This window comes from Protopterus annectens, chromosome 13.part0 (genome assembly GCF_019279795.1).
Source record: "Protopterus annectens isolate FY-2018-M chromosome 13.part0, PAN1.0, whole genome shotgun sequence".
NCBI classification, from domain to species: Eukaryota; Metazoa; Chordata; order Ceratodontiformes; family Protopteridae; genus Protopterus; species Protopterus annectens.
The window spans coordinates 345,748,356-345,762,278 of NC_056747.1; the positions used below are offsets into that span (position 1 = coordinate 345,748,356).

The 13,923-nt window shown below is 44.8% G+C and overlaps 1 protein-coding gene across 1 annotated transcript in view; it reads left to right on the forward strand.

Annotated features, from left to right (window-relative positions):
• MED12 (mediator complex subunit 12) overlaps positions 1 to 13,923 on the forward strand; it is a 4,088,267-nt gene that overhangs the window by 624,620 nt on the left and 3,449,724 nt on the right. The gene's annotated exons all lie outside the window — the stretch shown is intronic.

A 13,923-nucleotide genomic window follows, 5' to 3' on the forward strand; every position in this document is an offset into this window, starting at 1 on the left:
GAATATCAAAGTATACTGGCGTCGGTCAGGCGCATTTGACTGACGTCAGGACGTCAGGGTACAAATGCGCATGACCGGCGTCATATCCTCAGTCTTTTTTGCCGCATGGTCCGATGCAGAAGCAGCATTGCAAGTGCCGGTTGGCGTTCTGAGATTTTTCGATTTAGAAGTTTCAGACCGAGTTCAAAGTTGGCTAAGTACCCGTTAGAATATTTTAGTTTTTTCTTGCCTCAGTCATTTACCGGATGTCAGAAAAAGTCAATAATTGTATTTCTTGTGGGAAACAGATACCGCATAGAGATTACCATACTTTGTGTATTCCTTGCTTAGGGCCTGAGCACGACGTTGTTGGCTGTCGCTCTTGTGCTAGATTTAATAAACGCACTATTAAGAGAAGGTTGGATTGTGCAAGGTTAGTCTTTGGGAAGCGGTGCAACTATAAAATGCCGTCGGATGCTCCGACGCCCGCTTCTTCAAAGAAGCGCAAGGATAAGGCAGTTAAGCCTAGGCTAGAAGAGCCGTCTGTACCGGACGCCGGTTCTTTAGAGGTGTCGGTGGAGCCGGTGGCTCCACCGGAGGTTTCTTTGTCTTCCCAGGGTGAGACATTATTATTATTATTACAAGATGTGGCCTCTCAGGAAACAAGTCAGGCTGAGGGGGCTTCTCAGGTTACTATACTCCCCTCCCTTCCTAAGGTGGCTAGGCCCTCTCCTTCTGTTTCAAAGGCTTCTCCCAGGGGCAGGCCAGGTTTAGCTTCAGTTGGTGTTGCCCCTAGCTCTTCAGGTACTGTGCCCAAGAAGCATATGCTTAAAATGGCAGAAGATTTGATTACTTTGATTAGGGGTTCTATGCCCCCTCCTGATAAGAGACCTAGGGTGGAGCCTGAGTTGGGGGGTTTGGAGCAGGTTTCAGATATTTCAGAGTCTTCGGCTGAAGACTTACAGGAGTACTCTCCTTATTCTGATTCTGATGTGGATGATTCTACTCCTTCTGCTACTCCTCCTGAGGATTTTTCTTTTTCAGAAACTCTTCATTCCATGAGGGAGCATTTTAAGTGGGAAGGTCAGGACTTCTCTGATTCCAGGAAAAGGCTTAGGGAATTTCTGTTTTTACCCCAGCATAGGCCTTTGGCTATACCTCCTGTTTTGGATGTGGTGGAAGATGTTTTTACAGAGGCTTCTCTTAATCCTGATTCTTTGCCTCCTGTGCCTGTTAAACCGGATAGGTATTACAGGGTGCCTGAAGCTCATAAGTATCTTTTTAAGAGTCCTAGGGCAGACCCAGAAACTGTTAGCCAGGAGCCTAAGGGTGTTAAGACTTCTGTTGTTAAGAATCCGGTTCCTGCAGACAAAGAGGCTAGGGCCTTGGATAGATGGGGACAGAAAGTCTATACTTCTACTCTTGCTATGAGGGCTCTGAATTGCCAGTTTCACATGTTGAAATACCAAAACTATCTCCTTTCACTATTGAAGTCTAAGGTTGATGCTCTGGCAGTAGGTATTGATTGTAAGGAGTTGCAAGATTTAGTGCATGTTTCTGAACAGGTGGGTAAGCATTCTTTGCAATGTGATTTTGATGCTGTACAGGCCTCGTCTAGGGTGGCTGCCACTGGGTCAGTTCTTCGCAGGCACGCCTGGCTGAGGGATCAGAATTTATCTGAACATGTTAAAACAAGGATTTTAGATGCTCCTTTACAATCTGACGTGTTGTTTGGTCCTCCTGTTGAGACAGTTTTAAAGAAAATGGAAGACAAGGCTAAGTCTATGCAGACTGTTAAAGATTTTTTGCAAGTCCAGCCTCCAAAGTTTAGTAGAAATTGGCCTACTAAGGGGTGGACGTATCCTTCTTATGATTCCCAGTCTAGGGGTAGATCTAGACGTGGTAAGGGCAGAGCTCAGAGCTCTTTCAGGCCTTGATCAGGGAGTTCTCCTGCACAGGCTTCGGGTGAGGGCAGGGGTCAGTCCTTTCGTAAGCAGACCCAATGACCTACCTTTTCAGCTGCCAGAGACTGCTCGTCTGGCAGCACCTTTAGGAGGAAGGTTGGCACTTTTCAAAGAAAATTGGAGTTTAATTACCCAGGACAGATGGGTATTGGATATCATACACCACGGCTACAGGTTTTATTTCCATACCTTGCCTCCTTTCAAAGGCATGCCAGGCGTTCCTCCTCAACAAAGAATAGAGGCTCTCAAACAGGTTTCTCTGTTGCTTCAACTAGGGGCCATACAGCCGGTCCCTCTGCCAGAAGTGGGCCTAGGATTTTATTCTCGCCTGTTCCTAGTGCCAAAGAAGGGGAACACATGGAGACCAATTTTGGATTTATCTATCCTCAACACTTATCTGGACATTCCCAAGTTCAAGATGTTGACGTTGCAGCAGCTTTTACCTCTGCTGGGCAAAGATCATTGGATGGTAACTTTGGATCTCAAGGAGGCTTACCTTCATGTTCCTGTCAGACTCAGTTGCAGAAAATATCTGCGTTTTCGAGCTGGGGCTTCTCACTATCAGTTCTCTGCATTGCCCTTTGGCTTATCTACTGCGCCCAGAGTGTTCACGAAAGTTCTGGCTCCAGTGATAGCTTTCTTCAGACTAAAAGGAATATAGATCTATCCTTATTTGGACGACTGCCTGATTCTGGCTCAAGGAAGGGAAGAGCTTCTTCATCATTTGGAATATGTGATAGCAGTGCTAAGATGCCTAGGGTATTCTGTGAACGAAATAAAGTCCAGTCTAGTACCCTCTCAAGACATGTGCTTTCTGGGTGTGAGACTGAATACAGCATCCCAGATGGCCTTTTTAACCCCGGACAAACAAAAGAGTCTATCCCTTTACTTCCATCAACTTTCTCATCAGTCCGGGCTGACTGCAAGGACAGTCCTTCAAGCCTTAGGGTTCATGGCATCTTGTATTCTGGTGCTTCCCAATGCCAAACTGCATATGAGGAAGCTACAATGGTATCTCAAAAATATATGGACACAGCACTGCCAGGATCTGGACACTGTCATTCAAATAATACCTTGAAGTCAGAAGGAATTTTTGTGGTGGGCTCAGGAATGTCACTTAAACAAGGGACTCTCTGTGACCCGGCCAGAGGCGAGTCAGATTTTAACGACAGATGCCTCAGACAAAGCTTGGGGAGCTCATCTAACTGGAAAGTGGATACAAGACAAGTGGCCTGTCAGACTACAACATCTACATATCAACATGAAGGAGATGTTAGCAGTCCAGTTTGCATTAATAGCTTTCAAGGAATTCCTTCTTCCAGGACAGGTGTTGATTCTAACAGACAACACAACTGTCATGTGGTACATCAACAAGCAAGGGGGAACGCTTTCTTATCCTCTATGCAGGCAAGCAATGATTTTGTGGGAGACTGCTCTCAGTTTACAGCTCGATCTTCAGGCAAGGTTTCTGCCAGGAGCACAGAACTCCTTAGCAGATGTATTGAGCAGACGAATTATGGATCCCCACGAGTGGAAATTGGATCCTCATGTATTTCAGAAATTGACAGTGTCATGGGGAACTCCAGACATAGATCTGTTCGCTTCTCCACTAAACCATCAGCTGCCAAAGTTTTGCACAAAAAGGTTTCATCCTACAGCTTGGAGAGTGGATGCTCTTTCCTTCAATTGGAGCAATCTTCATGTGTATGCCTTTCCACCTCTGCCTCTCCTCCCAAAGGTACTTCTGAAGGTCAGACAGGACAAGCCAAGGATGATTTTAATAGCTCCAGATTGGCCTCGACAGCACTGGTACCCATTACTAAGAAGTCTAGTACGGAAGCCTCCATGGCCTTTGCCTTGGATTCCACACCTGTTGTCACAGGAGGACAGCCATTTGCTCAATGTCAAGCTTCATTCTCTGCACCTAACAGCCTGGCATATTCTGTTTTGAACCATAGTGGGCCTTCACTTCCTCAGCAAGTTTTGAATGTTATTTTGGAAGCTAGAAGGCCTAGTACAAGGAAAGTGTACGCGGATAAATGGAAGAGATTTTTATGTTGGAGTGCAGCAAAAGATTTTGATGTTTCTGGGCCTAATTTGAGTGTGGCTCTTCAATATCTTACTGAGTTACTGGACAAAGGTTTGTCTTTCTCTACTATTAAGGTTCATGCTGCAGCAATTTCGGCTCACTATGATTGTGACCCACCGTTGTTTTCTCATCCTTTGTTCAAGCAATTTCTTAGAGGGGCAAAGAATATAAGACCCACACGAAAAGCTCCTACTCCTGCTTGGGATCTCAATTTTGTGTTGGAGAAACTCACTCTACAACCTTTTGAGCCTGCAGCTACTGCTGAGTTGAAATATTTATCATGGAAGACTGCTTTTTTGTTGGCCATTACCTCTGCAAGAAGGGTGTCTGAATTGCAGGCCCTTATGGCGGTTGAGCCCTTCTTGATTTTCCATAAGGATAGGGTATCATTACGTACTAATCCTTCCTTTATGCCTAAGGTGGTTTCTAGTGTGGCTTTAAACCAAACTATTCATTTGCCTACTTTTTATGCAAATCCCCAAAATAAATGGGGAAAGATTTTGCACACTTTAGATGTTCACAGGCAGTTGCGTTATTATCTGGACAGATCTAAAGGGTTCAGGCAGTCTCAGCAGTTGTTTGTTTCTTTTGCTCTAAGTTTTCAGGGCAAGCCTGTGTCAAAACAAACTATTTCTAAGTGGATTGGGTTTTGCATTGCTTTCTGTTATTCCCATCATGGCAAGGAGATTCCAGCTGGGATTAGGCCTCATTCCACTAGGGCTACTGCCACTTCAACAGCTTTTTTGAGGGGAGTGGCAACCAAGGATATTTTGGAGGCAGCTACTTGGAGTTCTGTGCATACTTTCTCTAGGCATTATCACCTGCCACTTTACTCTAAGTCCAGGGCTGGTTTTGCCACTGCTGTTTTGCAGGGCATTTTGGCAACTCCTGCTTCCTTGTAGTTAGCCATCCTCCCTTACCTCTGCTTTGGGATTCTACCCATATGTAAGGACTGCAGCAATGTGAGATGAAGAACATAGTACAGTTTTGTACCTACCATAAATGTAGATGTTCGAAGATCCACATTGCTGCAGTCCAATTTACCCTCCCTCCTTCCCCTCTGTAGTTAGAGGCGGTTGTGTGGTTTGAGTTGTGAATATTGTAAATATTGTAAATATGATTAGTGCAGGGGTGGTTGGTTGTTTTTTGCTGTCTTTTGGTTTTGGCCTTTCTTTTTAGGGCCTTCTGACATCTGGGGCAAGAAAAGACTGAGGATATGACGTCGGTCATGCGCATTTGTACCCTGACGTCCTGATGTCAGTCTTAAGCGCCATGACCGACGTCAGCCTAATACTTTGGTATTCGGGCCGACCGAGGACAGCGGACTACCCATATGTAAGGACTGCAGCAATGTGAATCTTCGAACATCTACATTTATGGTAGGTACAAAACTGTACTTTTCAGTTACTGCCTTCTACGAAGTTAATTCTGTTAGACAGCAGAAGTGTGAAAAGGCTTGGTAAGAAGGTTTATACCTAAGCTACCATTGCTATTAGGGCTGTCGGTTATCAGACCCATATGTCGAGATTTATTTTGGCTCTTCTTTCTTGATCCTGTCAGGTAATTTCTGACCCTCTTGATTCTTAGGGTAAGACTTCGAGGCTCTCCTTGTTAGGGTGTTCTTAGGTGGATCACCATTCTGTTAAGTGCAGTTATCATGCACTAGATGCTTCTTTCTGTGATGAGATATTCCTGGGTTTTGGCTTCAACCTTTACATGATGGTATTAAGGCTAAGTTGATGGATGCCCCTCTGGATAACATAACACTTATTTCGTACCTTTACTGGATTATCACTTAGGCTATTGGCAAACATTGACATAAGAAAACAAACCATGTTAACTTGTTCACATTTACAAGCATTATACCCCACTTGCATTCTTTTAAGCAATAGTCAACCCAGCATTACGTAAAATCGCTCAGTTCCTGCCTTTGCCTTAAACTTCAATCATCCTCCAAAACAGTATTCTATCTGTATTCCCACAGTTTCCATTTCTGTGTAATTTGCTCTTGCCCATTTTTAACGATCCTACTTCCAGTTTTTATCTATTACAGTATTCACTACATTAAATAGTTTTAGATTTAGGTTTCCATTCTCTAGTAATTGTTTTTTGACTGCCATCATACTTGAACTTAACAAGGCATTACTGTGTTTGGGCAATTCAGATGCTGTATCTCAACTAAAAAAAAAAAAGCAATTTCCTTATTTACACCCATTTGCTCACCCAGTATTTCTGACGAGTATTATGTATAGAATTTTAAAATATGCCAGTTCATTATACTGACACAACATATGTTCCCATTTACCTCATTCTTCCTCTTCACACCTCCAACATTTGCCATCTACAGGAGGAAAAATTCTTTTGGAGTCTGCTTGGGGTATAAAAGTACCTTTGCAAACACTTCCAAGCAAAACTCCGAAACCTCCTAGAATTGCATATCGGAGAGCAATACATATGTCCTCCTCCCTTTGCATCCTTGTGAATTGTTTGTTCATTCTATCTTCCAAGCTTTTCTAACCTCCTCTGATTCCTCTAGCTATTATGCAGTGTTTTATATGCTGTACTAATTATACTAGCTTCTGTTCCTGATCCATAGAACAGCTGTACCAGAGCAAGTCTTTCACTTAGGATTCACATATCCCTTTCTCTTTGCCTATACTTAGATTTCAATCCCTGACAGAGAAGGTAGTCTAGGCTGCAGTCAAATTTTTTCTTGGCATCTTCCCACTCATTACCTTTCCATGTCTAGATATTTGCTCCCAATACTTTGGTTCTTTTGTCAGTTTTCTCCAGTAAATTCCTCCCACTCTTGCCTATTCTTTGTACCCTTAATTGTAGTCATCCCCCTTGTTATTGTATTGGCTTAGTTCTTCAAATACTGTCTGCTACTTTGAGTATAGTATTCTGTATGGCTGTTGCTGTTCTCCTTAAGGATCTGTATCCACAATCCCACTCGCTCCTTACCATTTGAATTTTCCCTCTACCCACTTAATCATCATCCCTTTCCACTTTGAATTATAGCATTCTGCTTGTGTAATTTAAATAAGCCTCAACTGTGTAGATGTGAAATATTCCTTCAAATCAGTTAATTGTAAACCAGTTTGTTCTGTTGTAAGGATCTGCTTATCCCACTTGACCCTTGTGCTTTTCCCCTCCCAGATAAAATCTCATCTGATGTAAATCTTCATTCATTCCTTACAGATAGGTCTTCGGTTCCATCCTCGGGACCGACACTGCCTGTACCAAGATTACGGCAGCCAAAATCTCTCAGCTAAGTCCTACCCACAATGCCCCTCTCATAGTCTCTTCAGATTTCATTTGCAGCGTTCCTTGTTAGATGTGCCAATCCATTCTCTTAAGCTAAGTGTGTTGTTTTTGTTAATCTACTTAAATTACATCCTTAGTCAGTTTTTCTCTCTTCTTTCCTTTCTTTAATATTAGAAATACCTTAGTACATCCCATCCTGTACCTTTGGTTGTTTTCATACTATCGTTGGTACCCCCCCCCCCCACCTTGTTTTTTCTATCCACCACTTTCTTTGTGGTTATAGTTTGTGCTTACAGAATTACTGTATTTTTTGTGTATTTCAATTATGTGTGATAAGGCGAAGCTAGGTTTTTAGCACTGTGATTAGTGCGGGTGTAAGATGCCAAACTCTGACGGTCACGCCTGGTGTGTGTATTGTTTGGGCGTTGACCATATTAAAACATTTTGTGATATTTGTTCAAGTTTCAGCAAACGGACATTAGCTGAACGTAAAAACAAACTTATTTTTGAAGGGCATGTCTGAGGCGGAGGTCTCACCACCTCCTGTAAAACAAAAGGATGTTGAAAAACATAAGTGGAGTCACTAGGTGCCGGCATCTCCGTCCTCTTCAGAACCAAGATGACATCAGACTTAGGTGCAGACCTCTCCGGCACCAGGGTCACTCTCCTCTCCCTCGGTGCTGATCTTAACTATGACACAGACTCCTGTCGCTATGATGGCATAGGTAACGTCCCCAGCCAAGGTACCGGTCACTTCCATGGCTCCACCTAAGAAGACCTCTTTGGTTCCAAAAATTTGAGTACCCTCCCAGGACAAGGTGCTCCCCATCTTATGTTTTGGGGCAGCAATACAGCCCATTTATTGCAAGACCAGAATCTCTGTCGACAGCTTCCTTTTAGATCCACCAGGAGTCTTTCGGAACAAGATGTAGTGAGGCTTCTGGACCAGCCTTTGGCAGGTGGAGGTTTATCGACACCAACTAGATCTTCCTTCCCTCCCAGAATGGAAGCTTACCCAGCATACTCACCAGTTTATCCTCCTCTGACCTCCTCCTAGGTTTGAGCTGCCAGTTCCAATATCCATCCCGGTGCATTCTGTATCTGTCTCAACAGCGGAGGCCTCCCTGTCGGCACCGGCATCCCTCTGTACCATGTTTCCTTTGGAACTTGTACACCCTCGGGGCAGTGACTGGGCTGTCTGCACCATAACCTCTAATTCGGGGCCAGTTTTTTCTAAGGTGCCATCTATGGTTCCGGCCTTCCAGACAGTTGCCAGTCCTCTTGGGGCTCCGATCTTGGAGGCGGGTTCGGAGTAGGGGGTAACCCCGGTCCTAAAGTTGTCTTTCTCTGTTCTGGGCTCGCATCTCTCTACAGGTGGACCTGCCTTCCAGGTGATGGAGAGGGCCCTTGCTTCAGCTAGCTCACAGTTGGCACCATCAGCATCGGAACCCGGACCCCCCCCTATAGCATGCAGCTCTCCCAGCCTCCTACACTGGGATCTCTGGCACGGGAGCCGCAAGCCCTTCCCTTGGAGGGAACCCTTTCTCTGGAGTCCTACTCAGAAGACCCCACGGAGGAGGTACTCCTGAAGAAATGCAAGAGGAAGCCCCTCGCGTCCCCTGAGGAATCCATCACCGAAGACACCGATTATGGTCTCCCCTGGAAGACTCCTCATTTGGAGACATTCTCAAGATCCTCAAGCAGAGTGGCAATTGGAAATCCTCCAACCCTTTAGAAGAATCTGTGTTCTTGCAGGCTTTCCGTGCTAGACCATCTACTTCCTGGGTGACCCCACCTGCAGATGGGCTCATTAGGCTTATTGTGCAGCATGCCTGGAAGGCTCCGGACAACACAGAACCTGTCCCCCAGAGGCCTGATAAAATTTTGTCCACACCTGAAGACCAGCCCAACTGGTCCAAACAGCTAGTAGTAGATTCCATGGTCACGGCGGCCACTAAGAGGAAACTGGCAGAAGATAGTTCCACACTCCATCCCCCAAACAGGGAGTCTCGGGCTTTGGACAGACTGGGGAAGCGGACCTTTGCTTTAGTGACCTTTGCCACTCTGTTGCTGAATTACCTGGCACACTTTATTCACCTCCAAAGAAACCTAATCTCAGAAATTTCTGCTTCTTTGGCGGGGGTACTGCCTGAGGAGGTGCGTGATACTGTTGCCTCCCAGTTAGCTACCTTAGAATCTATCTCTAACTCTTCTATGTGCTTGACTTTTTACACTACCGAGGGGACAGCTTGAGCAGCCACATCGGGCATCATCATGAGACTGCATGCTTGGATGCGTTTGTGTGACTTCGCAGACCCTTCACAATCTTCCTTTGTCAACGTGCCTGTTGACTAATTTTCCCTCTTTGGTCCCAAAGTAAGAGACACGCTATCACGAAGTGAGAAAGATGGAAAGACCTTATCTGCCATGGGCATACATTTTTCCACCCCTCAGAGATCCTACTCAAGGAATCAGAGGGGAGGGAAATTGTGGTTCAAGACGTCCCAAGGACCTTTTCATGACCCTTGTGACGACTAATCACCCCTCCCCAGGGCAGAGGGGACAACTCATCCGGAAGACGCCCCTTTTGGGGCAGAGAGGGTCCGTGCTAGGGATTCGTTCTCTGGCCGACCCTTCCAGTGCTCCTGAGCAGTAGCTCGATTTCTTTCCTCTGGAAGCAGTCGGGTTACAATTCTCTCTGCAGCTACAAGCTTGGCAACTCATAACGGATTCATGGGTGCAGAGAATAATATCCAGAGGCTATCCTATTCCATTCAATCTCATCCCCAGACCCGTAAAATGAATCCCCAACGTTCCACCCAGTCAGAGGGATGCTACAGCCTTAGAAGTCAAAAAGCTGCTAAGAAAGAGTCATCCAACCGGTCCCTCCATACCAGATAGGATCCGGCTTTTACTCGCGATTCTTTAGTGCTAAAAAAGACAGGGGACTGGAGACCAATCTTGGATCTCAGCCTACTAAACAAATTCATCAAACCTCAAAAATTCCAGATGATCACGGTGCAGTCCATTCTCCCCTTTCTGGGGAAGGACAACTGGATGTGCTCTATAGTCCTTCAGGATGTGTATTACCACATAAAGATGGACAAACGCTCCCGGATATACCTTCGCTTCCGGATGAGAGACAGTCACTACTAGTTCAGGGTATTGTCCTTTTGTCTCTCGACAGCCCTCACAGTGTTTGCCAAATGTATAGCAGTCGTAGTAGCTCATCTCCTACTACAAGGATTCCGGGTGTTTCCATATCTAGACTATTGGCTCCTCACCGCCACGACCAGGAACCTTCTCGCTCTCAAACTTTCTCACACTCAAGGCCTTGCTCTTCATCTAGGTATCACAATCAATATGGAAAAATCAAACATGTCTCCAACAAGAACACTGGAATTAATTCGACAAAACGTCCTGTCAAGCTTCCCTTCCTCCTCACAGGCTTTCAAAAGTAAGAAATCCGATTCCAGGTCTCCTTCCACAGACATTTGTATCAGCACGTCTAGTACAACAACTGTTAGGCTCTATGGCAGCAACCACTACCTTTAGTGCCCCCTGGCGAAGTTGCACATGAGACTATTACAGTGGCTGTTTTCATCACAATGGTTGCTCTTAACCCACCCAGTTGACCACATGATACACCTTACAAACCTTTGCAAGGAAGAATTGCTATGGTGGATGAAGCCAGAAACAAATCCTTGGTGTCGACCATTCTGTCTCCCCCAGCCCAAGGCCACGGTGACCATGGACGCTTCCCTGTTAGGTTGGGGGGGGGGCATTTCCAGGGAAGGACAGTCCAAGGCACTTGGACCCCCATAGATGCCAACTTGCACATAAATGTCCTGGAATTGAAGGCAGGTCTCTTAGCATTGCAAGCTTTCCATCCATCCCTTCCTTCCGGGACTATTGCAATACAATCGGACAACATGTCAGTTGTCTGTACATCAACAAACAAGGCAGAACCATATCTTACCCCTGTGTCAAGAAGCCATGAGAATATGGTATTGGGCAATGGCTTCCAACCGCTTTCTCATAGCAACGCACATTCCCGGGAGCTCCAGTCTTGTTGCAGACAATCTGAGCAGGAACATGTTAATGCCCCACGACTGGTCCCTCAATCCGGTAATAGTGGCTCAAATCTTCCGTCACTGGGGCAGGCCTTCCTGCGACTTGTTTGCTTCACCCCTAAACAACAAATGCAGAAGCTACTTTGCCCTGATTTCCCCCCTCGGAGGGAGTCACAGAGGGATGCTCTGACGCACGATTGACCCCGGGGTCTACTGTACCCCCCCCCCCCCCCCGTTTCTCCTCATCCCAAGCTTTCTACAGAAAGCTTAAAGTTTGAGAAGCAAAGTGATCCTCATTACCCCTTATTGGCCCCATCAGGTCTGGTTCCCATTCTTATGGCCTCACATGATCCACAGCCCATGGATCTTGGATCAGTCTCAAGGACTGCTGACATCCTCTGGGAACTTGATTCACCCCAGTTTCCACAGCCTCAAGGCCACAGCTTGGTTTCTCCACTTTGATGATTGCCAGGCTACCTGATACTTCATCCCCTCTTTGCACGATCCTTCTGGCTTTGTACAAACCATTCACCAGAAAAATTTATTTCAGTAAGTGGACTAGGTTCTCCATATGGGCCATAGAACAAAACATGGATCCCTTCTCTATGCCTGTTCAGAAGATTCTAGAATACCTAACTACCCTGTTTACACACAGGAGCTTCAGCATCGATGATTACAGTACATTTAGCAGCTATTGCAAATTTTCACAATGGAATCAACAATTCAGTTATGTCACACCGACTGGAAAACCTTCGTGAAAGGAGTATTGCATATTAAACCTCCTGTTTAAGCCCCCTACAGAGCCATGGGACTTGAGATTGGTGCATCAGTTGTTAACCGGTCCTCCTTTCGAGCCTTCTAACTAATGCAGTGTAAAATTTTTGTATTGGAAAACTCTGCTTCTAGTAGCCCTTACCTCAGCGAGAAGAGCATCTGAGTTGCAGGCCTTGAGTATCGAGACCGTACCTGATTTTCCACAAGGAAAGAGTTTCACTCCGTACTAATCCCTCCTTTTTGCCCAAGGTCATTACTGATCTTTGTCAACCAATCTATTGACCTACATGTTTTTTTTTCCCCACCATTCAAATAAAGGGGAGTACCTTCTACGTACTCTTGATGGTCATAGGCAACTTTGTTTTTACTTGGACAGAACAAAATCTCTCAGGAAACCTGATCAGTTGTTTTTAGCATTTGCAGTACCCAGGATGGGTAAGCCTGTTTCCAAAATGACCTTATCTTCTTGGCTCAGAAACGCCATTACTTTCATCTACTAACAAAAAATGTCCTTGCCTTCCAAAATAAAGGCTCACTCTACTAGACCGTTAGCAACCTCAGTAGCCTTACACTCCAGAGCCTCTATGGACAATATCTGTGCAGCAGCCACTTGGACAAGACCACATACCTTTATAACTCATTACAAATTGGATTTGGCCTCCAGGGAAAGAGTATCTTTCAGTTTTGTGGTGCTCAGGAATATCCTTCCTTAGGGCCACCCAGGACTGTAGTAGATGGAGACTCGGTCCTATCTGTAAGGAATGAATGAAGATTTACAATGTCAGATAGTTATGTCTTAGCATAACGTTTCATCTGTGTTGTACGTCTTCATTCATTTTCATCCTGCCCTCCTTCCCCCTATCTGGACTCCTGGTGGACGTCCGGTATTTACCTTTTCTCAGTTAGGGTATCTGCTCAGACAGAGCCTCCTGCGTATTATGAGGATCCTATTCTATTGTACCAGGGTGGGCAAATTCGATCTGAAGCGACTGAGAGGGGCATTGTGGGTAGGACTTAGCTGAGAGTTTTTGGCTGGCTCGAGCTTGGTACCAGCCGTTTCAGGTCTGAGGATGGAACCAAAGTCCTATCTGTAATATATAAATGAAGATCTACAACACAGATGGAACGTTATGGTAAGACATAACTTTTTTATTAATCACTGTCCACATCATCTCCTCTAGTTGATAACAATATACGTCACCTCTGTATAAAAGTAAAGGGACTAAAAATATTTTCACTGCTTTGATCTACCTATCAATATCTGTAAACAAAAGCTTTCAGTAGTAAGGAAATCTTTTAATCTGCTTTTGAAGAAAGGAAACCGTGACAGAGAAGATTGAATGTGTTGGTTTCCAAGTTCTTGACATTTTAAGTTTTTAGTTTGTTGGATTGTAGTACGTTTGAGATGCATGTTCACATGCCCACTCACTAACTTTGTAAGCTTGGTTTTAATACCACTACCTATTCCTGGTTATTTTGTAGCTGAAATTGTCCAATGAGCTAAACATGTTTTTCTTTCTTAGTGTTAGTACGTTTTTTGGGCATGTCACTTAAATTAACTTTTTTGAAATAGTCATTAACAGATGTCTGGGTCAGAAGACTTGGTTACGTCGGTAATTTTTAAGGATTCTTCAGTAGACAAATCCTAATAAAGTATTGCTGCAGAAAGACAGTGATGCTGTATTCCGTTTATTTTTCGCTGTATTACATTTTGATGTTAAAGATGCAGAAAAGTAATTGTGTGAAATGTAACTGCTGTTGAGCAAAGAAATGAAAT